Source organism: Ptychodera flava, chromosome 7 (genome assembly GCF_041260155.1).
Source record: "Ptychodera flava strain L36383 chromosome 7, AS_Pfla_20210202, whole genome shotgun sequence".
Classification (NCBI taxonomy): Eukaryota; Metazoa; Hemichordata; class Enteropneusta; family Ptychoderidae; genus Ptychodera; species Ptychodera flava.
In genome coordinates, this window is record NC_091934.1 from 3,957,211 (window position 1) to 3,981,773 (window position 24,563).

Below are 24,563 nucleotides of genomic sequence, written 5' to 3' on the forward strand. Positions count from 1 at the left end.
GTTACTTCTTCAATCAGCCAATAGTGGTTTATATTGATCACAACCCTCTGTTTTTCTGCAGAAATTTAAGGCAAAAATCAGAGATTGCTAAGATGGAGTTTAATGTTACAGGAGTTTAATCTTGACATTAGACATATCAAAGGCAGAGACAATTTAATTGCAGACTGTCTCTCTCGTATTTAGAAATTATTGTTGTTCACTTTCAAGAAATTTTATTGTTGTTCACTTTCAAGAAATTTTACTTTAGAGTAAAACAAAATTTGAGTACTTAAATCCTTTTCAAGATTACATTTGTAAAAGAAAGATTTTTCTTTGAAAAATTTTCTTTTTTTGAAGAGGGGGTGTGTTATGTAGGTCATTTCCCCCACACTCATCATGACCTGAGTTCAATTAGTCTAGAACATTCCCAAGGTCACTGCCCTTGATGACCTCACAACCTTGAATTCAATTAGTCATGTTTGGAATGTTCTGGAAAGTTGATTAGTTGTGTAAGGGAGATAATTTTAGAACAGTAATTAGCATGTCAATAAAAGTTCTAGATTGTTCTTATATGCCTTTATAAAAGGGACGTGCACAGCTTCCAGTCAGACTTTGGGATCGTGTCTCTTGTGTGTTACTAAACTCCAGCAGTAGTCATTCTCAAGACTTTTCAAGACCTTCACTGTCAACGCTGGATTTATACTGTGGACTTTGTGCAGCTTCAAGCCTGCAAGCCAAAGGACTGTTCATTCATCGACTGACTGTTACAACTCTGAGACTGGAGCTTTGCCGTCCCAGCTGAGATAAGTAGTCTGTACACTTTTAAAGCTTGTACTCTATCCCTGACTTAGCAATTAGTTTTATTTTTGTAATAATTCTGTTTAAACGTTATTTGCTGAGTTCACCCTTTTGTTCGTTTTCCTCTGCACGTACACTTGAATTCCTTTTCAAAATTCAATTGTTTAAATTTTATTTTCCATCTTTGTGTGATTTTTTTTCACTTTGCATTAAACACCTGTTAATGCTTTTTCCAGACCAGATTAGAAGAGTTTGTGAAGAGGCAACGCGCACGTCGTTGATAATCGATCAAGCCACAGACCAGTTTGGGCATGAGAAGTGTCATCTGAAGGTGAGTTGTGGTTTGTTTCTCGTAATTTCAAAGTCTTTCCATTCCCTTTTTAAAAGGAATATTTTTGGAGTTTTAATTTGTTTTCCAAATTCATATCATGTATTACCAGTAAATGCCTGATGATTACTGTTTTTCAGATTTGCTAAGTATACAGAAGGATGTCATAGAAGTCTTGCACAGGTGGTATCTATTTATGTTGTCTCTGATTGAATGTGTCAATTGCATGTCCTTTGTTCCAGCTAGCTAATGTACACCGGAAGAAGACCACACCAAGTTCAAAGCCCTCCAGTTGCATCCAACGATATCAGGTGATGGGGTAATAATTGTTTTCACATTGTGTTTTACTGTGTCAAATGCATGTCTTGAATTACAGCTTGCCAATGCCAGTGGTTGCCGAAGATCAACACATAGGACAAACACCGGTGGAAAACCAATCTCCAAGCCCAACTTGCCGTACAGCCTTGAAGTTTGATGAGAAGGTTGGTTTTTGTAGTTTGTCAATTAAGAGAATTTCATCCCCCTCCCCACATGCATGCCATGGGAGCAGATTTCTCACACGAGTTTGGGATATTTTGTCTAACATCAGTCACGGACATGTGTTAGACAAAATATCCAAAAGGAATGTGCGAAATCTGATCCCAGGTCCTTTGTGTGTGTGTCTTTTTCTGGCATGACAGCAAAATGCATTAAATTGATTATGGAAACATTGAATGGTTAACTGTATCACCACCTATCCTACTTTGCAGTCGTCCACTATTCCGAGTCACTTACACAAACTCCCTGGCAAGTTTCACTGTCAATACTTCAAATACTGCCATTGACCTGATGTCTTGCAAAAACTAAAAACCTCCGCTACAAGTTCCCATTGGCCTTGTGTTCATCAGTTATTTGGACAATTCGGTCTACTTTAATGAAACTGTCACAAATGACGTACACTGTCCACACAATCTTGAGAATGCTGTTGTCTGCCACTGTAATCCAATCAGCTAACTTTGTTGTTCCAGTCAGTGTGTTACCCACCATGCAATTGGATAATATTTTGCGTGTGGAACAAAAGACTGTTTATCATCCAATCACAGCTTGTGTAATATCGCATAGTGTGGGACAATTTCTGAAAGTTTGGGATCCATTTCTATCACAATGTCGATCGCACAATGCCAGTGACCAGGATTATTAGAATACCCATTGCCAATTGATTTTGATGATTATTTTCTGAAAATTGACATTGTTGAAATTTATGTTTTTGGAATTTCATGTCATTTGTAGTCAGTAACTCGTGTTATTCACACTTTTATCAGGCTGAATTCTCTTTGAAAAATTGTATGGTTAAATTTTTATTTCCCATATTTTCTATGATTTGTTTTCACTGGGCATTGAACTCATGTTAACGCTTTTTCCAGACCGAATAAGAAGAGGATGTCCCTACAGCCTGCACTTCGTTGGATAATCGATCCGAGCCAAAGACCAGTTTCGGTATTGGAAGTTCCATCACCAGGTAAGTTTCAGTTTGCTTCTCCCTATTTGAAATAGTTAGTCAATTTTCCTTTGGAATTTCTTTTTCAAAAATTATATGGTTAAATTGTTATTTCTCATATTTTGCATGTTTTTGTTTTCACTGGCAATCGAACACATCTTAACTCTTTTTCCAGACGGATTAGAAGATTGTATCAAGAGGATGTCCTACAGCCTGCACGTCGTTGGATAATCGATCCGAGCCAAAGACCAGTTTGGGCATTGGAAGCTTCATCACCAGGTAAGTTTCAATTTGCTTCTCCCTATTTGAATAGTTTCAATTTTCCTTTGGAATTTCTTTTTGTAAAATTATTGAATTTGCTTCTCCCTATTTGAAATAGTTTCAATTTTCCTTTGGAATTTCTTTTTTTTAAATTATATAGTTAAATTGTTATTTCTCATATTTTGTATGTTTTGTTTTGACTGGGCATTGAACACATCTAAACTCTTTTTCCAGACGGGATTAGAAGATTGTATCAAGAGGATGTCCCTACAGCCTGCACGTCGTTGGATAATCTATCCGAGCCAAAGACCAGTTTGGGCATTGGAAGCTTCATCACCAGGTAAGTTTCAATTTGCTTCTCCTATTTGAAATAGTTTTAATTACCCCTTGAAATTTCCTTTTTAAAAATTCAATTGTTTAATTTTGATTTTCCATTCTTTGTGTGATTTTTTTTCACTTTGCATTAAACACATGTTAATGCTTTTTCCAGACCAGATTAGAAGAGTTTGTGAAGAGGAATGTCATACAGCCGGCACGTCGTTGGATAATCGATCCAAGCCACAGACCAGTTTGGGCATGAGAAGTTTCATCTGAAGGTGAGTTGTGGTTTGTTTCTCGTAATTTCAAAGTCTTTCCATTCCCTTTTTAAAAGGAATATTTTGGAGTTTTAATTTGTTTTCCAAATTCATATCATGTATTACCAGTAAATGCCTGATGATTACTGTTTTTCAGATTTGCTAAGTATACAGAAGGATGTCATAGAAGTCTTGCACAGGTGGTATCTATTTATGTTGTCTCTGATTGAATGTGTCAATTGCATGTCCTTTGTTCCAGCTAGCTAATGTACACCGGAAGAAGACCACACCAAGTTCAAAGCCCTCCAGTTGCATCCAACGATATCAGGTGATGGGTAATAATTGTTTTCACATTGTGTTTTTACTGTGTCAAATGCATGTCTTGAATTACAGCTTGCCAATGCCAGTGGTTGCCGAAGATCAACACATAGGACAAACACCGGTGGAAAACCAATCTCCAAGCCCAACTTGCCGTACAGCCTTTGAAGTTTGATGAGAAGGTTGGTTTTTGTAGTTTGTCAATTAAGAGAATTCATCCCCCTCCCCACATGCATGCCATGGGAGCAGATTTCTCACACGAGTTTGGGATATTTTGTCTAACATCAGTCACGGACATGTGTTAGACAAAATATCCAAAAGGAATGTGCGAAATCTGATCCCAGGTCCTTTGTGTGTGTGTCTTTTTCTGGCATGACAGCAAAATGCATTAAATTGATTATGGAAACATTGAATGGTTAACTGTATCACCACCTATCCTACTTTGCAGTCGTCCACTATTCCGAGTCACTTACACAAACTCCCTGGCAAGTTTCACTGTCAATACTTCAAATACTGCCATTGACCTGATGTCTTGCAAAAACTAAAAACCTCCGCTACAAGTTCCCATTGGCCTTGTGTTCATCAGTTATTTGGACAATTCGGTCTACTTTAATGAAACTGTCACAAATGACGTACACTGTCCACAATCTTGAGAATGCTGTTGTCTGCCACTGTAATCCAATCAGCTAACTTTGTTGTTCCAGTCAGTGTGTTACCCACCATGCAATTGGATAATATTTTGCGTGTGGAACAAAAGACTTTTATCATCCAATCACAGCTTGTGTAATATCGCATAGTGTGGGACAATTTCTGAAAGTTTGGGATCCATTTCTATCACAATGTCGATCGCACAATGCCAGTGACCAGGATTATTAGAATACCATTGCCAATTGATTTTGATGATTATTTCCTGAAAATTGACATTGTTGAAATTTATGTTTTTGGAATTTCATGTCATTTGTAGTCAGTAACTCGTGTTATTCACACTTTTATCAGGCTGAATTCTCTTTGAAAAATTGTATGGTTAAATTTTTATTTCCCATATTTTCTATGATTTGTTTTCACTGGGCATTGAACACATGTTAACGCTTTTTCCAGACCGAATAAGAAGAGGATGTCCCTACAGCCTGCACTTCGTTGGATAATCGATCCGAGCCAAAGACCAGTTTCGGTATTGGAAGTTCCATCACCAGGTAAGTTTCAGTTTGCTTCTCCCTATTTGAAATAGTTTCAATTTTCCTTTGGAATTTCTTTTTCAAAAATTATATGGTTAAATTGTTATTTCTTATATTTTGCATGTTTTGTTTTCACTGGCAATTGAACACATCTTAACTCTTTTTCCAGACGGGATTAGAAGATTGTATCAAGAGGATGTCCCTACAGCCTGCACGTCGTTGGATAATCGATCCGAGCCAAAGACCAGGTTGGGCATTGGAAGCTTCATCACCAGGTAAGTTTCAATTTGCTTCTCCCTAGTTGAATAGTTTCAATTTTCCTTTGGAATTTCTTTTTTTAAAATTATTCAATTTGCTTCTCCCTATTTGAAATAGTTTCAATTTTCCTTTGGAATTTCTTTTTTTAAAATTATATAGTTAAATTGTTATTTCTCATATTTGTATGTTTTGTTTTGACTGGGCATTGAACACATCTAAACTCTTTTTCCAGACGGGATTAGAAGATTGTATCAAGAGGATGTCCCTACAGCCTGCACGTCGTTGGATAATCTATCCGAGCCAAAGACCAGTTTGGGCATTTGAAGCTTCATCACCAGGTAAGTTTCAATTTGCTTCTCCTATTTGAAATAGTTTTAATTACCCCTTGAAATTTCCTTTTCAAAAATTCAATTGTTTAATTTTGATTTTCCATTCTTTGTGTGATTTTTTTTCACTTTGCATTCAACACATGTTAATGCTTTTTCCAGACCAGATTAGAAGAGTTTGTGAAGAGGAATGTCATACAGCGGCACGTCGTTGGATAATCGATCCAAGCCACAGACCAGTTTGGGCATGAGAAGTTTCATCTGAAGGTGAGTTGTGGTTTGTTTCTCGTAATTTCAAAGTCTTTCCATTCCTTTTTAAAAGGAATATTTTTGGAGTTTTAATTTGTTTTCCAAATTCATATCATGTATTACCAGTAAATGCCTGATGATTACTGTTTTTCAGATTTGCTAAGTATACAGAAGGATGTCATAGAAGTCTTGCACAGGTGGTATCTATTTATGTTGTCTCTGATTGAATGTGTCAATTGCATGTCCTTTGTTCCAGCTAGCTAATGTACACCGGAAGAAGACCACACCAAGTTCAAAGCCCTCCAGTTGCATCCAACGATATCAGGTGATGGGGTAATAATTGTTTTCACATTGTGTTTTTACTGTGTCAAATGCATGTCTTGAATTACAGCTTGCCAATGCCAGTGGTTGCCGAAGATCAACACATAGGACAAACACCGGTGGAAAACCAATCTCCAAGCCCAACTTGCCGTACAGCCTTTGAAGTTTGATGAGAAGGTTGGTTTTTGTAGTTTGTCAATTAACAGAATTTCATCCCCCTCCCCACATGCATGCCATGGGAGCAGATTTCTCACACGAGTTTGGGATATTTTTTCTAACATCAGTCACGGACATGTGTTAGACAAAATATCCAAAAGGAATGTGCGAAATCTGATCCCAGGTCCTTTGTGTGTGTGTCTTTTTCTGGCATGACAACAAATGCATTAAATTGATTATGGAAACATTGAATGGTTAACTGTATCACCACCTATCCTACTTTGCGGTCGTCCACTGTTCCGAGTCACTAACACAAACTCCCTGGCAAGTTTCACTGTCAATACTTCAAATACTGCCATTGACCTGATGTCTTGCAAAAAATAAAAACCTCCGCTACAAGTTCCCATTGGCCTTGTGTTCATCAGTTATTTGGAAAATTCGGTGTACTTTAATGAAACTGTCACAAATGACGTACACTGTCCACAATCTTGAGAATGCTGTTGTCTGCCACTGTAATCCAATCAGCTAACTTTGTAGTTCCAGTCAGTGTGTTACCCACCATGCAATTGGATAATATTTTGCGTGTGGAACAAAAGACTGTTTATCATCCAATCACAGCTTGTGTAATATCGCATAGTGTGGGACAATTTCTGAAAGTTTGGGATCCATTTCTATCACAATGTCGATCGCACAATGCCAGTGACCAGGATTATTAGAATACCCATTGCCAATTGATTTTGATGATTATTTTCTGAAAATTGACATTGTTGAAATTTATGTTTTTGGAATTTCATGTCATTTGTAGTCAGTAACTCGTGTTATTCACACTTTTATCAGGCTGAATTCTCTTTGAAAAATTGTATGGTTAAATTTTTATTTCCCATATTTTCTATGATTTGTTTTCACTGGGCATTGAACACATGTTAACGCTTTTTCCAGACCGAATAAGAAGAGGATGTCCCTACAGCCTGCACTTCGTTGGATAATCGATCCGAGCCAAAGACCAGTTTCGGTATTGGAAGTTCCATCACCAGGTAAGTTTCAGTTTGCTTCTCCCTATTTGAAATAGTTTCAATTTTCCTTTGGAATTTCTTTTTCAAAAATTATATGGTTAAATTGTTATTTCTCATATATTGTATGTTTTGTTTTCATTGGCCATTGAACACATCTTAACTCTTTTTCCAGACGGGATTAGAAGATTGTCTCAAGAGGATGTCCCTACAGCCTGCACGTCGTTGGATATTTGATCCGAGCCAAAGACCAGTTTGGGCATTGGAAGCTTCATCACCAGGTAAGTTTCAGTTTGCTTCTCCTTATTTGAAATACTTTTAATTTTCCTTTGGAATTTGTTTTTTTTAAAATTATTCAATTTGCTTCTCCCTATTTGAAATAGTTTCAATTTTCCTTTGGAATTTCTTTTTTTTAAATTATATAGTTAAATTGTTATTTATCATATTTTGTATGTTTTGTTTTGACTGGGCATTGAACACATCTTAACTCTTTTTCCAGACGGGATTAGAAGATTGTATCAAGAGGATGTCCCTACAGCCTGCACGTCGTTGGATAATCGATCCGAGCCAAAGACCAGTTTCGGTATTGGAAGTTCCATCACCAGGTAAGTTTCAGTTTGCTTCTCCCTATTTGAAATAGTTTCAATTTTCCTTTGGAATTTCTTTTTCAAAAATTATATGGTTAAATTGTTATTTCTCATATTTTGTATGTTTTGTTTTCACTGGCCATTGAACACATCTTAACTCTTTTTCCAGACGGGATTAGAAGATTGTATCAAGAGGATGTCCCTACAGCCTGCACGTCGTTGGATAATCGATCCGGGCCAAAGACCAGTTTGGGCATTGGAAGCTTCATCACCAGGTAAGTTTAAATTTGCTTCTCCCTATTTGAAATAGTTTCAATTTTCCTTTGGAATTTCTTTTTGTAAAATTATTGAATTTGCTTCTCCCTATTTGAAATAGTTTCAATTTTCCTTTGGAATTTCTTTTTTTTAAATCATATAGTTAAATTATTATTTATCATATTTTGTATGTTTTGTTTTGACTGGGCATTGAACACATCTTAACTCTTTTTCCAGACGGGATTAGAAGATTGTATCAAGAGGATGTCCCTACAGCCTGCACATCGTTGGATAATCGATCCGAGCCAAAGACCAGTTTGGGCATTGGAAGCTTCATCACCAGGTAAGTTTCAATTGGCTTCTCCTATTTGAAATAGTTTTAATTACCCCTTGAAATTTCCTTTTCAAAAATTCAATTGTTTAATTTTGATTTTCCATTCTTTGTGTGATTTTTTTTCACTTTGCATTAAACACATGTTAATGCTTTTTCCAGACCAGATTAGAAGAGTTTGTGAAGAGGAATGTCATACAGCCGGCACGTCGTTGGATAATCGATCCAAGCCACAGACCAGTTTGGGCATGAGAAGTTTCATCTGAAGGTGAGTTGTGGTTTGTTTCTCGTAATTTCAAAGTCTTTCCATTCCCTTTTTAAAAGGAATATTTTTGGAGTTTTAATTTGTTTTCCAAATTCATATCATGTATTACCAGTAAATGCCTGATGATTACTGTTTTTCAGATTTGCTAAGTATACAGAAGGATGTCATAGAAGTCTTGCACAGGTGGTATCTATTTATGTTGTCTCTGATTGAATGTGTCAATTGCATGTCCTTTGTTCCAGCTAGCTAATGTACACCGGAAGAAGACCACACCAAGTTCAAAGCCCTCCAGTTGCATCCAACGATATCAGGTGATGGGGTAATAATTGTTTTCACATTGTGTTTTTACTGTGTCAAATGCATGTCTTGAATTACAGCTTGCCAATGCCAGTGGTTGCCGAAGATCAACACATAGGACAAACACCGGTGGAAACCAATCTCCAAGCCCAACTTGCCGTACAGCCTTTGAAGTTTGATGAGAAGGTTGGTTTTTGTAGTTTGTCAATTAAGAGAATTTCATCCCCCTCCCCACATGCATGCCATGGGAGCAGATTTCTCACACGAGTTTGGGATATTTTGTCTAACATCAGTCACGGACATGTGTTAGACAAAATATCCAAAAGGAATGTGCGAAATCTGATCCCAGGTCCTTTGTGTGTGTGTCTTTTTCTGGCATGACAACAAAATGCATTAAATTGATTATGGAAACATTGAATGGTTAACTGTATCACCACCTATCCTACTTTGCAGTCGTCCACTATTCCGAGTCACTAACACAAACTCCTTGGCAAGTTTCACTGTCAATACTTCAAATACTGCCATTGACCTGATGTCTTGCAAAAACTAAAAACCTCCGCTACAAGTTCCCATTGGCCTTGTGTTCATCAGTTATTTGGACAATTCGGTCTACTTTAATGAAACTGTCACAAATGACGTACACTGTCCACAATCTTGAGAATGCTGTTGTCTGCCACTGTAATCCAATCAGCTAACTTTGTAGTTCCAGTCAGTGTGTTACCCACCATGCAATTGGATAATATTTTAAAGGTGTGAGATCAAATTTTATCACAATATCACAATGCTGCACAATGCCAGTGCCCAGGAATATTAGAATACTCATTGCCAATTGATTTTGATGATTATTTTCTGAAATTTGATATTGTTGACATTTATGTTTTTTCGAATTCATGTCATTGGTAGTGAGTAATTTGTGATATTCACACTTTTATCAGGCTGAATTCTCTTGGAAAATTGAATGGTTAAATTTTTTTTCTCCATATTTGTATGATTTCTTTTCACTGGGCATTGAATACATGTTAACGCTTTTTTCAGACCAAATAAGAAGAGGATGTCCTACAGCCTGCACTTCGTTGGATAATCGATCCGAGCCAAAGACCAGTTTCGGTATTGGAAGTTTCATCACCAGGTAGTTTCAGTTTGCTCCTCCCTAATTGAAATAGTTTCAATTTTCCTTTGAATTTTTTTCAAAATTATATGGTTAAATTGTTATTTCTCATATTTTGCATGTTTTGTTTTCACTTGCATTGAACACATCTTAACTCTTTTTCCAGACGGGATTAGAAGATTGTATCAAGAGGATGTCCCTACAGCCTGCACGTCGTTGGATAATCGATCCGGGCCAAAGACCAGTTTGGGCATTGGAAGCTTCATCACCAGGTAAGTTTAAATTTGCTTCTCCCTATTTGAAATAGTTTCAATTTTCCTTTGGAATTTCTTTTTGTAAAATTATTGAATTTGCTTCTCCCTATTTGAAATAGTTTCAATTTTCCTTTGGAATTTCTTTTTTTTAAATTATATAGTTAAATTGTTATTTATCATATTTTGTATGTTTTGTTTTGACTGGGCATTGAACACATCTTAACTCTTTTTCCAGACGGGATTAGAAGATTGTATCAAGAGGATGTCCCTACAGCCTGCACGTCGTTGGATAATCGATCCGAGCCAAAGACCAGTTTGGGCATTGGAAGCTTCATCACCAGGTAAGTTTCAATTTTCTTCTCCCTATTTGAATAGTTTCAATTTTCCTTTGGAATTTCTTTTTGTAAAATTATTGAATTTGCTTCTCCCTATTTGAAATAGTTTCAATTTTCCTTTGGAATTTCTTTTTTTTAAATTATATAGTTAAATTGTTATTTCTCATATTTTGTATGTTTTGTTTTGACTGGGCATTGAACACATCTAAACTCTTTTTCCAGACGGGATTAGAAGATTGTATCAAGAGGATGTCCCTACAGCCTGCACGTCGTTGGATAATCGATCCGAGCCAAAGACCAGTTTGGGCATTGGAAGCTTCATCACCAGGTAAGTTTCAGTTTGCTTCTCCTTATTTGAAATAGTTTTAATTTCCTTTGGAATTTCTTTTTTTAAAATTATTCAATTTGCTTCTCCCTATTTGAAATAGTTTCAATTTTCCTTTGGAATTTCTTTTTTTAAATTATATAGTTAAATTGTTATTTCTCATATTTTGTATGTTTTGTTTTGACTGGGCATTGAGAACATCTTTACTCTTTTTTCAGGCGGGATTAGAAGATTGTATCAAGAGGATGTCCCTACAGCCTGCACGTCGTTGGATAATCGATCCGAGCCAAAGACCAGTTTGGGCATTGGAAGCTTCATCACCAGGTAAGTTTCAGTTTGCTTCTCCTATTTGAAATAGTTTTAATTACCCCTTGAAATTTCCTTTTCAAAAATTCAATTGTTTAATTTTGATTTTCCATTCTTTGTGTGATTTTTTTTCACTTTGCATTAAACACATGTTAATGCTTTTTCCAGACCAGATTAGAAGAGTTTGTGAAGAGGAATGTCATACAGCCGGCACGTCGTTGGATAATCGATCCAAGCCACAGACCAGTTTGGGCATGAGAAGTTCATCTGAAGGTGAGTGTTGTGGTTTGTTTCTCGTAATTCAAAGTCTTTCCATTCCCTTTTTAAAAGGAATATTTTTGGAGTTTTAATTTGTTTTCCAAATTCATATCATGTATTACCAGTAAATGCCTGATGATTACTGTTTTTCAGATTTGCTAAGTATACAGAAGGATGTCATAGAAGTCTTGCACAGGTGGTATCTATTTATGTTGTCTCTGATTGAATGTGTCAATTGCATGTCCTTTGTTCCAGCTAGCTAATGTACACCGGAAGAAGACCACACCAAGTTCAAAGCCCTCCAGTTGCATCCAACGATATCAGGTGATGGGTAATAATTGTTTTCACATTGTGTTTTTACTGTGTCAAATGCATGTCTTGAATTACAGCTTGCCAATGCCAGTGGTTGCCGAAGATCAACATAGGACAAACACCGGTGGAAAACCAATCTCCAAGCCCAACTTGCCGTACAGCCTTTGAAGTTTGATGAGAAGGTTGGTTTTTGTAGTTTGTCAATTAAGAGAATTTCATCCCCCTCCCCACATGCATGCCATGGGAGCAGATTTCTCACACGAGTTTGGGATATTTGTCTAACATCAGTCACGGACATGTGTTAGACAAAATATCCAAAAGGAATGTGCGAAATCTGATCCCAGGTCCTTTGTGTGTGTGTCTTTTTCTGGCCTGACAACAAAATGCATTAAATTGATTAGGGAAACATTGTATGGTTAACTGTATCACCACCTATCCTACTTTGCAGTCGTCCACTATTCCGAGTCACTAACACAAACTCCTTGGCAAGTTTCACTGTCAAGACTTCAAATACTGCCATTGACCTGATGTCTTGCAAAAACTAAAAACCTCCGCTACAAGTTCACATTGGCCTTGTGTTCATCAGTTATTTGGAAAATTCGGTCTACTTTAATGAAACTGTCACAAATGACGTACACTGTCCACAATATTGAGAATGCTGTTGTCTGCCACTGTAATCCAATCAGCTAACTTTGTAGTTCAAGTCAGTGTGTTATCCACCATGCAATTGGATAATATTTTGTGTGTGGAACAAAAGACTGTTTATCATCCAATCACAGCTTGTGTAATAAATATCGCATAGTGTGGGACAATTTCTGAAAGTTTGGGATCCATTTCTATCACAATGTCGATCGCACAATGCCAGTGACCAGGATTATTAGAATACCCATTGCCAATTGATTTTGATGACTATTTTCTGAAAATTGACATTGTTGAAATTTATGTTTTTGGAATTTCATGTCATTTGTAGTCAGTAACTCGTGTTATTCACACTTTTATCAGGCTGAATTCTCTTTGAAAAATTGTATGGTTAAATTTTTATTTCCCATATTTTCTATGATTTGTTTTCACTGGGCATTGAACACATGTTAACGCTTTTTCCAGACCGAATAAGAAGAGGATGTCCCTACAGCCTGCACTTCGTTGGATAATCGATCCGAGCCAAAGACCAGTTTCGGTATTGGAAGTTCCATCACCAGGTAAGTTTCAGTTTGCTTCTCCCTATTTGAAATAGTTTCAATTTTCCTTTGGAATTTCTTTTTCAAAAATTATATGGTTAAATTGTTATTTCTCATATTTTGTATGTTTTGATTTCACTGGCCATTGAACACATCTTAACTCTTTTTCCAGACGGGATTAGAAGATTGTATCAAGAGGATGTCCCTACAGCCTGCACGTCGTTGGATAATCGATCCGAGCCAAAGACCAGTTTCGGCATTGGAAGCTTCATCACCAGGTAAGTTTCAGTTTGCTTCTCCTTATTTGAAATAGTTTTAATTTCCCTTTGCAATTTGTTTTTCAGAAATTGTATTATGTAATTCTTATTCTGATATTTTTGTATGGTTTGTTTTCACTGGGCATTGAACACATGTTAACGCTTTTTCCAGATGGGATTAGAAGATTGTATCAAGAGGATGTCCCTACAGCCTGCACGTCGTTGGATAATCGATCCGAGCCAAAGACCAGTTTGGGCATCGGAAATTTCATCACCAGGTAAGTTTCAATTTGCTTCTCCCTATTTGAAATAGTTTCAATTTTCCTTTGGAATTTCTTTTTTTTAAGTTATATAGTTAAATTGTTATTTCTCATATTTTGTATGTTTTGTTTTCACTGGGCATTGAACACATCTTAACTCTTTTTCCAGACGGGATTAGAAGATTGTATCAAGAGGATGTCCCTACAGCCTGCACGTCGTTGGATAATCGATCTGAGCCAAAGACCAGTTTTGGCATTGGAAATTCCATCACCTGGTAAGTTTCAGTTTGCTTCTCCCTATTTGAAATAGTTTCAATTTTCCTTTGGAATTTCTTTTTTTAAAATTATTCAATTTGCTTCTCCCTATTTGAAATAGTTACAATTTTCCTTTGGAATTTCTTTTTTTAAAATTATATAGTTAAATTGTTATTTCTCATATTTTGTATGTTTTGTTTTGACTGGGCATTGAACACATCTTAACTCTTTTTCCAGATGGGATTAGAAGATTGTATCAAGAGGATGTCCCTACAGCCTGCACGTCGTTGGATAATCGATCTGAGCCAAAGACCAGTTTCGGCATTGGAAATTCCATCACCTGGTAAGTTTCAGTTTGCTTCTCCCTATTTGAAATAGTTTCAATTTTCTTTTGGATTTTCTTTTTTTTAAATTATTCAATTTGCTTCTCCCTATTTGAAATAGTTTCAATTTTCCTTTGGAATTTCTTTTTTTTAAATTATATAGTTAAATTGTTATTTCTCATATTTTGTATGTTTTGTTTTCACTGGGCATTGAACACATCTTAACTCTTTTTCCAGATGGGATTAGAAGATTGTATCAAGAGGATGTCCCCACAGCCTGCACGTCGTTGGATAATCGATCTGAGCCAAAGACCAGTTTCGGCATTGGAAATTCCATCACCTGGTAAGTTTCAGTTTGCTTCTCCCTATTTGAAATAGTTTCAATTTTCCTTTGGATTTTCTTTTTTTAAAATTATTCTATTTGCTTCTCCCTATTTGAAATAGTTTCAATTTTCCTTTGGAATTTCTTTTTTTTAAATTATATAGTTAAATTGTTATTTCTCATATTTTGTATGTTTTGTTTTCACTGGGCATTGAACACATCTTAACTCTTTTTCCAGACGGGATTAGAAGATTGTATCAAGAGGATGTCCCTACAGCCTGCACGTCGTTGGATAATCGATCTGAGCCAAAGACCAGTTTTGGCATTGGAAATTCCATCACCTGGTAAGTTTCAGTTTGCTTCTCCCTATTTGAAATAGTTTCAATTTTCCTTTGGAATTTCTTTTTATAAAATTATTCAAATTGCTTCTCCCTATATGAAATAGTTTCAATTTCCTTTGGAATTTCTTTTTTTTAAATTATATAGTTAAATTGTTATTTCTCATATTTGTATGTTTTTTTTTCACTGGGCATTGAACACATCTTAAGTCTTTTTCCAGACGGGATTAGAAGATTGTATCAAGAGGATGTCCCTACAGCCTGCACGTCGTTGGATAATCGATCTGAGCCAAAGACCAGTTTTGGCATTGGAAATTCCATCACCTGGTAAGTTTCAGTTTGCTGTTCCCTATTTGAAATAGTTTCAATTTTCCTTTGGAATTTCTTTTTTTAAAATTATTCAATTTGCTTCTCCCTATTTGAAATAGTTACCATTTTCCTTTGGAATTTCTTTTTTTAAAATTATATAGTTAAATTGTTATTTCTCATATTTTGTATGTTTTGTTTTGACTGGGCATTGAACACATCTTAACTCTTTTTCCAGATGGGATTAGAAGATTGTATCAAGAGGATGTCCCTACAGCCTGCACGTCGTTGGATAATCGATCTGAGCCAAAGACCAGTTTCGCATTGGAATTTCCATCACCTGGTAAGTTTCAGTTTGCTTCTCCCTATTTGAAATAGTTTCAATTTTCCTTTGGATTTTCTTTTTTTTAAATTATTCAATTTGCTTCTCCCTATTTGAAATAGTTTCAATTTTCCTTTGGAATTTCTTTTTTTTAAATTATATAGTTAAATTGTTATTTCTCATATTTTGTATGTTTTGTTTTCACTGGGCATTGAACACATCTTAACTCTTTTTCCAGATGGGATTAGAAGATTGTATCAAGAGGATGTCCCACAGCCTGGACGTCGTTGGATAATCGATCTGAGCCAAAGACCAGTTTCGGCATTGGAAATTCCATCACATGGTAAGTTTCAGTTTGTTTCTCCCTATTTGAAATAGTTTCAATTATCTTTTGGAATTTGTTTTTTTAAAATTATATAGTTAAATTGTTATTTCTCATATTTTGTATGTTTTGTTTTCACTCGGCATTGAACACTTGTTAATGCTTTTTCCAGACCGGATTAGAAGAGTAAGTAAGTCAAGAGGGTGTCCATCCAGCCTGCACGTCGTTGTATAATCAATCCAAGCCAAAGACTAGTTTCGGCATTGGAAGTTTCATCACCAGGTAAGTTTCAGTTTGCTTCTCCCTTTTTGAAATAGTTTTTTATTTCCTTTTGTAATTTCTTTTTGAGAAATTGTATGGTTAAATTGTCATTTCTCATATTTTTTATGATTTGTTTTCACTGGGCAGTGAAGACATGTTAACGCTTTCCAGATGGGATTAGAAGAGTGTATTGTTGATGGAGATGATTATTTTACGAACATTGTCCTTTGACCTCTGCCATCCAACCAGTGTTAATTTTTATGACCCGTACGTGAATTCAACAGCATTTCAATATGAAGATCACAATGCACCAGTATGGGCACATCAAAATTTGCGCCCTTTATTTTACATTGCGTTACTTTACTGTCACAGGTCACAGCTCGAAGATTAATCCACAGTTTCCTTGGTGTACAATCTGCCATCAGTTTGCTAAAAAATAGTTGCGATTAATTCATTTTGTCTCCAGAGGGATTATACAGGGTTCACTATAGCCTCATTTTATTTTATTTGATAGAGAAACTTTCCTCAAATTTTTATCAACTTGAAGTCTAAATTATCATTAAGTTCAAATAGATTTCGTCAGTAATTTTTCAACCCCCACGACCGATGATGGAATGTTTATTTCATGATATGCCGAAATAACACTTAATCGCCCAGTTAAAGCGATGAAATTCGTTTCTTCACCTCAATAAAGTTTGTATGTGCGATGTGTGATAGTGAGCATGCGTGTGTGAGTGCTTCACGAACTCTACAACGTGTGGAGCGGTCTCAGTCAGAAAATTGTAACAACTTAGCCGGCTATTGAACCACTCTTTTTTTGGAGTGGAGATTTAGCCGAGCGGCTCTCTCTGTGGCCTCTCCGCTAGGAGACTGATGCCGTATGTTGTGGGTTCGAACCCGATTGAAACTAGCCGTATTTTCTACCCTTGGTTGGTAACTCTGCTGGTGGCTAGAATTGTCCTCAAGGTTATCGTTCGCCCAGTTAAAGCGATGAAATTCATTTCTTCGCCTCGATATAGTTTGTATGTGCGATGTGTGATAGTGAGCATGCGTGTGTGAGTGCTGCACGAACTCTACAACGTGTGGAGTGGTCTCAGTCAGAAAATCGTAACAACGTAGCCGGCTATTGAACCACTCTTTTTTGGGAGTGGAGATTTAGCCGAGCGGTTCTCTCTGTGGCCTCTCCGCTAGGCGACTGATGCCGTATGTTGTGGGTTCGAACCCGATTGAAAACAAGCCGTATTTTCTACCCTGGGTTGGTAACTCTGCTGGTGGATAGAATTGTCCCTGAGGTTATCGTTCGCCCAGTTAAAGCGATGAAATTCGTTTCTTCGCCTCGATAAAGTTTGTATGTGCGATGTGTGATAGTGAGCATGCGTGTGTGAGTGCTTCACGAGCTCTACTACGTGTGGAGCGGTCTCGGTCAGAAGAATGTAACAACTTAGCCGGCTATTGAACCACTCTTTTTTGGGAGTGGAGATTTAGCCGAGCGGTTCTCTCTGTGGCCTCTCCGCTAGGCGACTGATGCCGTATGTTGTGGGTTCGTACCCGATTGAAAACTAGCCATACTTAATATTTATTCTTAATACGAGTATCTCACAGGTTTTAGATGTGACTCGAAGTGCACTCAAAAGACATACTAAAATCCAATTAGTGAAATAGAATGGATTACTTAAGATAAGCTGCATATCTGCTCACTTAAAGATTTCAATATTAATCTATATGCATTTTTTTCAGCTCGTGGTCGATCTTTGAAAATATCTTACGGATTTGATAATGGTCTCCACAAGCGTTCTGCCCTTCCCACCTTCTCAGCGTACCTCAGTTGCCCTTGCTCTCTCCATGAAGGTCAAAATGACCGGCGACAAGGCCAAGTACTCCATGTGGACATCAGAGCTGGGGCGCACCACCGGCTACACAGAGGCGGAGTTGATCACCTGTATGCGGATAATGGCGACCCTCCTTACCAAGGCACCTAATGCTAAACAAACGGAACTTAATGGAATGGAACTTAAAGGCGGACCTTCCTTTTTAAAGGACGCAAGGTATGGCGGCTTTCATTGTGTAAGTAGACACTAAACAGGCAACACGTGGGCACACGCTCCAGAAAATGCCACTTTTTAGTTTTCCCCAGCCGCAAAAACACAGACAGACTGCCAAGCGGTCAGCACGAAGTTGCTGCCGATCGAACTCTGTGGTCATATTCAAAGTCAAGCTCGATTGGAAGACAATTTTTATAGGAAATTCGAGCGTTTGTGGTGGGTAATCAATGACCGTTGGCGATTTGAACCGACCGTCAATCAAAAGCTTGCATAAATGCTGTTTGCAGGATTAGCAAAACGTGACAAAAGGTTGAGATCAGTTTGTGTAATCAATGTTATAGAAATCAAACATCGTACTGGCCAAGTGTTTGACAGGGAGGAGAACTCCACTAATGCGAGATCCTGGGATTGAAAATTGCGGCTTTCAGGCAGTAAGTATGTGCCTCAAAAGTGAAAGACTTAAACTTTTGCTCAAACTTCCCGTAAGGAATCCTATAATCATTCTCTTTCAAAATCAAGAATAAAAACCAGGGTCACAGTGCAAATTTTGGTAGTAGAGAAACAAATAACCCAAGATTTACCGATATTTAACATTCAAAATGCCTGCCATCCCTGTGTTAACCCTATTGGGAAAAATAGTAAAATTTTGAATTTCGAAAACTAAACCGATAAAAAGTTTTCTTACACAGAGAGCTTTAAAATAACTCTCCACAAGGTGGTATATCGGAAAAGAATTGTAAAAGTTTGGGATGAGTTTGAGAATATCTGTCCCTGAGGCGCATTCAACCTTCCAGCCCATTGTGAAAACCACATTACTTCTACTTGTATAAAACTTGCAATATTATGTAAGGCTGCTAAAATGCCACTATATCACTAATCTTTAAGAAAATAATTTCCCAGTCTCCTTTTCACGAAAACTCGATTTTGTGGACTACTTGTCGCGACCACAAATAACAAACTATCATTTTCATGAACGGATAATTTCAAAAAGGGCCAATCTGCTTCACAGAAGCCTTCAGTTTCAGACTCCTGAAGTTGTTGTGAATTGTTACAATCTACCAATCAGCCATAACCTTGCGAAGCACTGCACCTAGGTCCTGCTTTTATGATCTGGCTCACGAAGGACATGGGTGTATCATACATAATACTTGGAAAATGAGAAAAGAGTTTGCGAAAATCTTAACCCTTTTCTTACCAAACAGTATCACTTCCCCGTCTGCCAAGTCAGTAAAAAAATTGAGCCAAAACCATATGTATTTTCACCCAATGGCCATGGCTAGGTGTGTTATGGCATCTTTAGTCTGTTAAAAGCATGTTCATAGTATCTCTGTCTTCAGGGACCTTCAAATCTTCACATTTTTGTTAAAATACACAATATGGAAGATGTTTTGTTTTACAAAGTTTAACCAGCTTGAACTGATGGTGAATTATGAACTTGGTAGATAAAGGGTTAAAGTTGACCAAAGCGCGTAAATGAAACGTGCCCTTTCGGTAATGATACGGCTAGTTTTCAATCGGGCCCGAACCCACAACACACAGCATCAGTCGCCTACCGGAGAGGCCACAGAGAGAACCGCTCGGCTAAATCTCCACTCCCAAAAAAAGAGTGGTTCAATAGCCGGCTAAGTTGTTACATTCTTCTGACCGAGACCGCTCCACACGTAGTAGAGCTCGTGAAGCACTCATGCACGCATGCTCACTATCATACATCGCACATACACGTACACACTTTATCGAAGCGAAGAAACGAATTTCAACGCTTTAACCGGGCGAACGATAATTATCCTTGCACCTCATGACTGAAAGATCCGTCGCTCGAGGGTGTAGAGAACCGCTCCTGCGATTGATCTTCCAGTCTACCTTGTACTGTTCTCACTTAAACTCTGATCATTTATTTATTCTTACAGACTGCCAGGGTAAAATACAGCAGTATCTCCAAGTTCGGAGGCCTGAGCCAGCTCCCTCTATTGACAAAATCTCCTGCGGTTAAACAACTAAAGATGTAATGCGATCAAGTATAGACTATACCCTTCTTCCGTTATTAACTGCTAGCAAGAAAACGTTGAAGATTGGAAAGCAAGTTGTTTATATCGAGATTATACATATTATGGATTACTAGGATGCCTTGTTCTTGTTGTTGTAGATATTCAGAAATGGACTTGGACTGACTTGCGTTGTATTTATACATACTAGATTGTATGCAAATACTAAGTGACTTTGTCGTAAGTGAGGGAACTCTCAGGTGCATGTTTTACCTGTTCCTGCTGGAGAGGGTGTTCTTGACATTTTAAAATATTGGGATAAGTGAACAAGTGAACAATTGTATATAGCACGTGACGAAGAAATAATATTAGCTGACATATGAACTTTTTCCCTTGAAATTTTTTATTTTACTTTACATTTCATCTCTTCTCCGATGCAATTCACTTACATATGGCAGTTTAAATTCTTTCTCATGGGTTTATACGTCTGTGTACATGTCAAGTCATTGAATTTCAAATTTCGGTATGTCATTCCTAAAATTGCTTTGAATTTACTGTTTTGTTTAACCTAGCATTCTGATGCGATTTACCTGTTCAAATTAAATCTAATTTCATGTATTCCTCTTAACTTAATAGACTTTGAAATATTTCCAATATATTTGAAATATTTGCTTCTGCTTTATGGACAGACTGAAGCATTTAAATGTGATGTAAATATGCATAACATATAAAGTAAAGTAAGTAAATATATAGAAAGATGGAAATCTATATTTATAGCATTTCGGAAGTTGGCTGTACCTAAATTATATTGATAGTATTTACATGAGAAAAAATAAAATCAGGTTTCTATCAAATGTAGTTCGTACTCCTGCTATTTTCAATGCTACTGAGCTGTCGTACATTTTGTTCTTTTCCATTTTATTACTCTGGTTATACACAAGTAAAATCTATTCTAAGAAATTTGTTGGTTTGGTCGATATACTCATTCGCCCGTCCCTCTGCCCCGGACAACTGTTCCTAGAGCAGTGTCCTCAGCTATCTGTTAACAACTATATATTTACTTTTAATTATCTGCTGATGTGCAGCATTGAATAAGTGCTTTCTCTGATTGATCCATTGTCACTATTCACAGCGACTTATGGAGTCTATTTGTATTGTTTTAATTATATTGGTAAGATTCCGCTACCTAATTGGATAACAACTTATTCAATGCTGCACATTAGCCCTTAATTATTAGCTGAAGGTCTGAAAACTAATATTGAATTAATTTGCAGTTGACTTTTATCGTGATAATTCGAAACCTCACACTGTCATAACCGACAATTAAAAAAACAAACAAACTGAGTGTAAGGCGTCGAATCGTGGGACCTTTTTTTCCAAAAATTTACAATACCAAACTGTGGCTATACACTGAATTTAACGTTAATATATTTTTTTCAAAGACATACCCTCTATAAATCCTACCTTTACTCGGAATTACAAACAACTGACACCTTCGGAGTAAACCGGTAGAAACAGCGGTTCACTTGTTCAGAGAAGTTGTTACTATTTCAGCATTCAACCAATTCAAGAATTTATTTCGCGACAAAATCAATCGTGAGGTAACGTTTATACAGCGTTTAAAGAGGGACTGGGGTTGAAATGAAAAACAAGCATAGATCTTTTTAACGGCACGGGCAGATAAGTTATTACCTTTATCTTCAATATTGATGGTAGATTGGAATCCAAGTGAAATGATTTACCGCTCACCATAAGTTGAGCCACCTAGGAAAATGCATGTCTCCTAATGTTTTAGATAAATTTCTAACATAATATTTGAAGAGACCATAGCTTGCTCTCTATGCGCTGTTGTTCACTTTTTGACTGGCAACACTCCACGGATATGATGCCCAAAACACACAATGATATCTGACTTTCAGGACCTAGGTCTTGCTCAAATGATAGAGAGCAGAGAAACTCTATTGTGTATGCTCGAATTTTTAGTGGTAAGAGCTAATGGGCAGGTATCACGCTGACACCACAAGTTTGAGTCTAACGTAGAGCTTAAAAAGCAAGCCCAATAAGATCTTAAGAATTAAAAATTGGAAGAGAGACAAAAAAGATGAGTGAGAGAGAGCATAAAAAGAACCAGATGAGAACAGAATGTTTTTCAACAACATAATTTTCATCAATAATAGTGCGCTTCATAGAACAACAAGACATCTCTCAGGTCACTATACGTAGCAGGTTTACTCAACTTTCGCACACTACTCCCAGAGTTAAATCACTAATTAAAAATGAATGTAATATGCAAATTAGCTGTATATTAGCGTGACACTGCTCAATGCTTCATTGGACAATTAGATATCTATCAGATCAACATTAAATTTAATACTGTTATTTTAAAGTAATATCACTAATTACAAAGTTCATTGAATATGCAAATGAACCCTTAATGAACTTGACACTTTTCAATGTTTCATAGCACAATTAGATATTTGTCAGATCAATATCTGTAGCACGTATCACCAAATTTGGTGCAGTAACTTCAGAGTTATTTACCTAATTACAAAGTTCATTTAACATGTAAATGAACCCTTAATTAACTTCACACTACCAGATGCTTTACACCACAGTTAGATATCTGTCGGATCAGTATCTGCATCAGAGTTCATCAAATCAGGTGAAGTTATTTCGGAGTTATATGATTAATTACAAAACTTCATAAGATATGCAAATGAGATATTTATTTGCTTGACACTGTCCAATGCTTCTCGGTACAATTAGATATTTATCAGATCAATATCTGTACAAGATTTCACTGAATTAGGTGCCGTAATTTGCAAGTAATATCACTAATCACTGAGTTCATTAAATACACAAATGAACTCTTAATTAACTTTACACTACTTAATGCTTTACACCACAGTTAGATATCTGTCTGATAAGTATCTGCACCAGATTTTATCATATTGGGTGCAGTTATTTCGGAGTTATATGACTTATTAGAAAACTTCATAAAATAAGCAAATGAGCTATTCATTAACTTGACACTGCCCAATGCTTGACAATACAATTAGATATCAGATCAGTATTTGTAGCATGTATCATTAAAATAGGTGCAGGCATTTCAGACTAATGTCACTAAATACAAAAGTTCATTAAATATGCAAATGAGCAGATAATTGACATGACACTCACAGTACAATCATAATGTTCTGAGTTTGTCATCTACGAAAAGTTTAATGAAATTTTGTGCAGTATTTCTTGATATATGTAGACATTGTCATTACTGTCTCCATAGGGAAACCGTCATATGCATACCTTCATTAATATGCAAGCCACACTAACCAAAATCTAATCAGTTCTAGCAAGTAGCATATGGTACCTGTCTACCAAATCTGACTTGAATCTCTCCAGGCGTTTTTGAGTTATCGTGTAAACAGATAGAGAGACAGACACACACACAGACACACACAGGACAGACAGTGAGACATCGCTATAACATTAGCCCACATGTGTGAACACGTGAGCAAAAAAGGCAGGAAAAATTACAGGAGTAGTCATTACGAGTCATTGGAGTTTGATAAGCATTTGACCAAAACATTCCGAGACCCCTTCCTCGGTCGTCAGATAAATTTGATATCATAAAGAACTTTAGCTTACTTTCCTGGAAACCTAACAGATGTAAGTACAAATATGTCATTCATTTTCAGAAAGTGGTTCAAATTGTAGAAAAAATCTGGTTGAAAATGATATTTTCAAACATTCTTGAATTAAGTTTAAGGTCTCTGTTTGCTTTGCAAATTATATTGCACTATGTTAACTTTAACAGCAATCCCGCCAAGAACGTACGCGTTTATATGCGTTAGATATACGTTGGCTTTGTCTGATCTACATCATGTTTATTGACTATTTCCTCAAGCCTAGCTTGGCGTACGAGGAAGAGGTCAAACCTAAATGAGCATGCACGCCAAATTTGTAAAAAAATGCCGCCATACTCGGTCATTTCTCGCCGTAATTTGTAAGGATCGTGTGATCAGTTGTTGTTTTTCTGTCAGAAAGTATTTAAAAATGGCGACACGGGCACAGTTTAACAACGACTAAGCCCTTGAGCATGTTTTACTGGACACTAATAGTGGAATTGTCACTGATCATGAAACTGAACTCCACGGAGATAGCGGAAGTCCAATTTCAAATTACCAAACTTGAATATGTTCCCGAACCAGTTGAGCAAAGACAGAGATTGCAAGCAAGACAGGAAGGTAGGCCAGCTGAGCATGCTGAGAGAAAAATGCAACAAAGGGTCGGTGACCGACGTCACAAACGTTAATGGGGTATCCTGAGGATGTTGTACAACATCAATCTATCAATGACAATTACACATCAGACTAGCTACCAGTATATAAGCTTATCGCTCTCATTTGAATGTCAGATGTTACCTGTTGTTCGAAGATGAACTTGTAATAAATATGCATATTAACCTCATTTATGTGGAATATGTTTTAGAGTAGGTGTTCCCCCTACTGAATGTGAGTTAATAAAACGTAAG

At 36.8% G+C, this 24,563-nt stretch overlaps 5 long non-coding RNA genes across 5 annotated transcripts; all 5 read left to right on the plus strand.

Annotated features, from left to right (window-relative positions):
• Positions 1-3,129: 3,129 nt before the first annotated feature.
• Positions 3,130-3,748, plus strand: LOC139136066 (uncharacterized). The gene is made up of 3 exons (XR_011553087.1): positions 3,130-3,183; positions 3,334-3,439; positions 3,576-3,748. It is a non-coding gene; the product is annotated as an uncharacterized lncRNA (long non-coding RNA).
• A 1,948-nt stretch (positions 3,749-5,696) lies between these two features.
• LOC139136067 (uncharacterized) lies at positions 5,697-7,255 on the plus strand. Its single transcript, XR_011553088.1, has 3 exons — positions 5,697-5,762; positions 5,899-6,242; positions 7,161-7,255. It is a non-coding gene; the product is annotated as an uncharacterized lncRNA (long non-coding RNA).
• Positions 7,256-8,378: 1,123 nt separating this feature from the next.
• On the plus strand, positions 8,379-10,059 carry LOC139136068 (uncharacterized). Its single transcript, XR_011553089.1, has 4 exons — positions 8,379-8,416; positions 8,567-8,672; positions 8,810-9,152; positions 10,002-10,059. It is a non-coding gene; the product is annotated as an uncharacterized lncRNA (long non-coding RNA).
• Positions 10,060-13,765: 3,706 nt separating this feature from the next.
• Positions 13,766-14,474, plus strand: LOC139136069 (uncharacterized). The gene is made up of 3 exons (XR_011553090.1): positions 13,766-13,834; positions 14,052-14,157; positions 14,375-14,474. It is a non-coding gene; the product is annotated as an uncharacterized lncRNA (long non-coding RNA).
• A 580-nt stretch (positions 14,475-15,054) lies between these two features.
• LOC139136070 (uncharacterized) lies at positions 15,055-20,961 on the plus strand. The gene is made up of 5 exons (XR_011553092.1): positions 15,055-15,124; positions 15,664-15,768; positions 15,920-16,029; positions 17,746-18,053; positions 19,958-20,961. It is a non-coding gene; the product is annotated as an uncharacterized lncRNA (long non-coding RNA).
• The last annotated feature ends 3,602 nt before the right edge of the window (positions 20,962-24,563 follow it).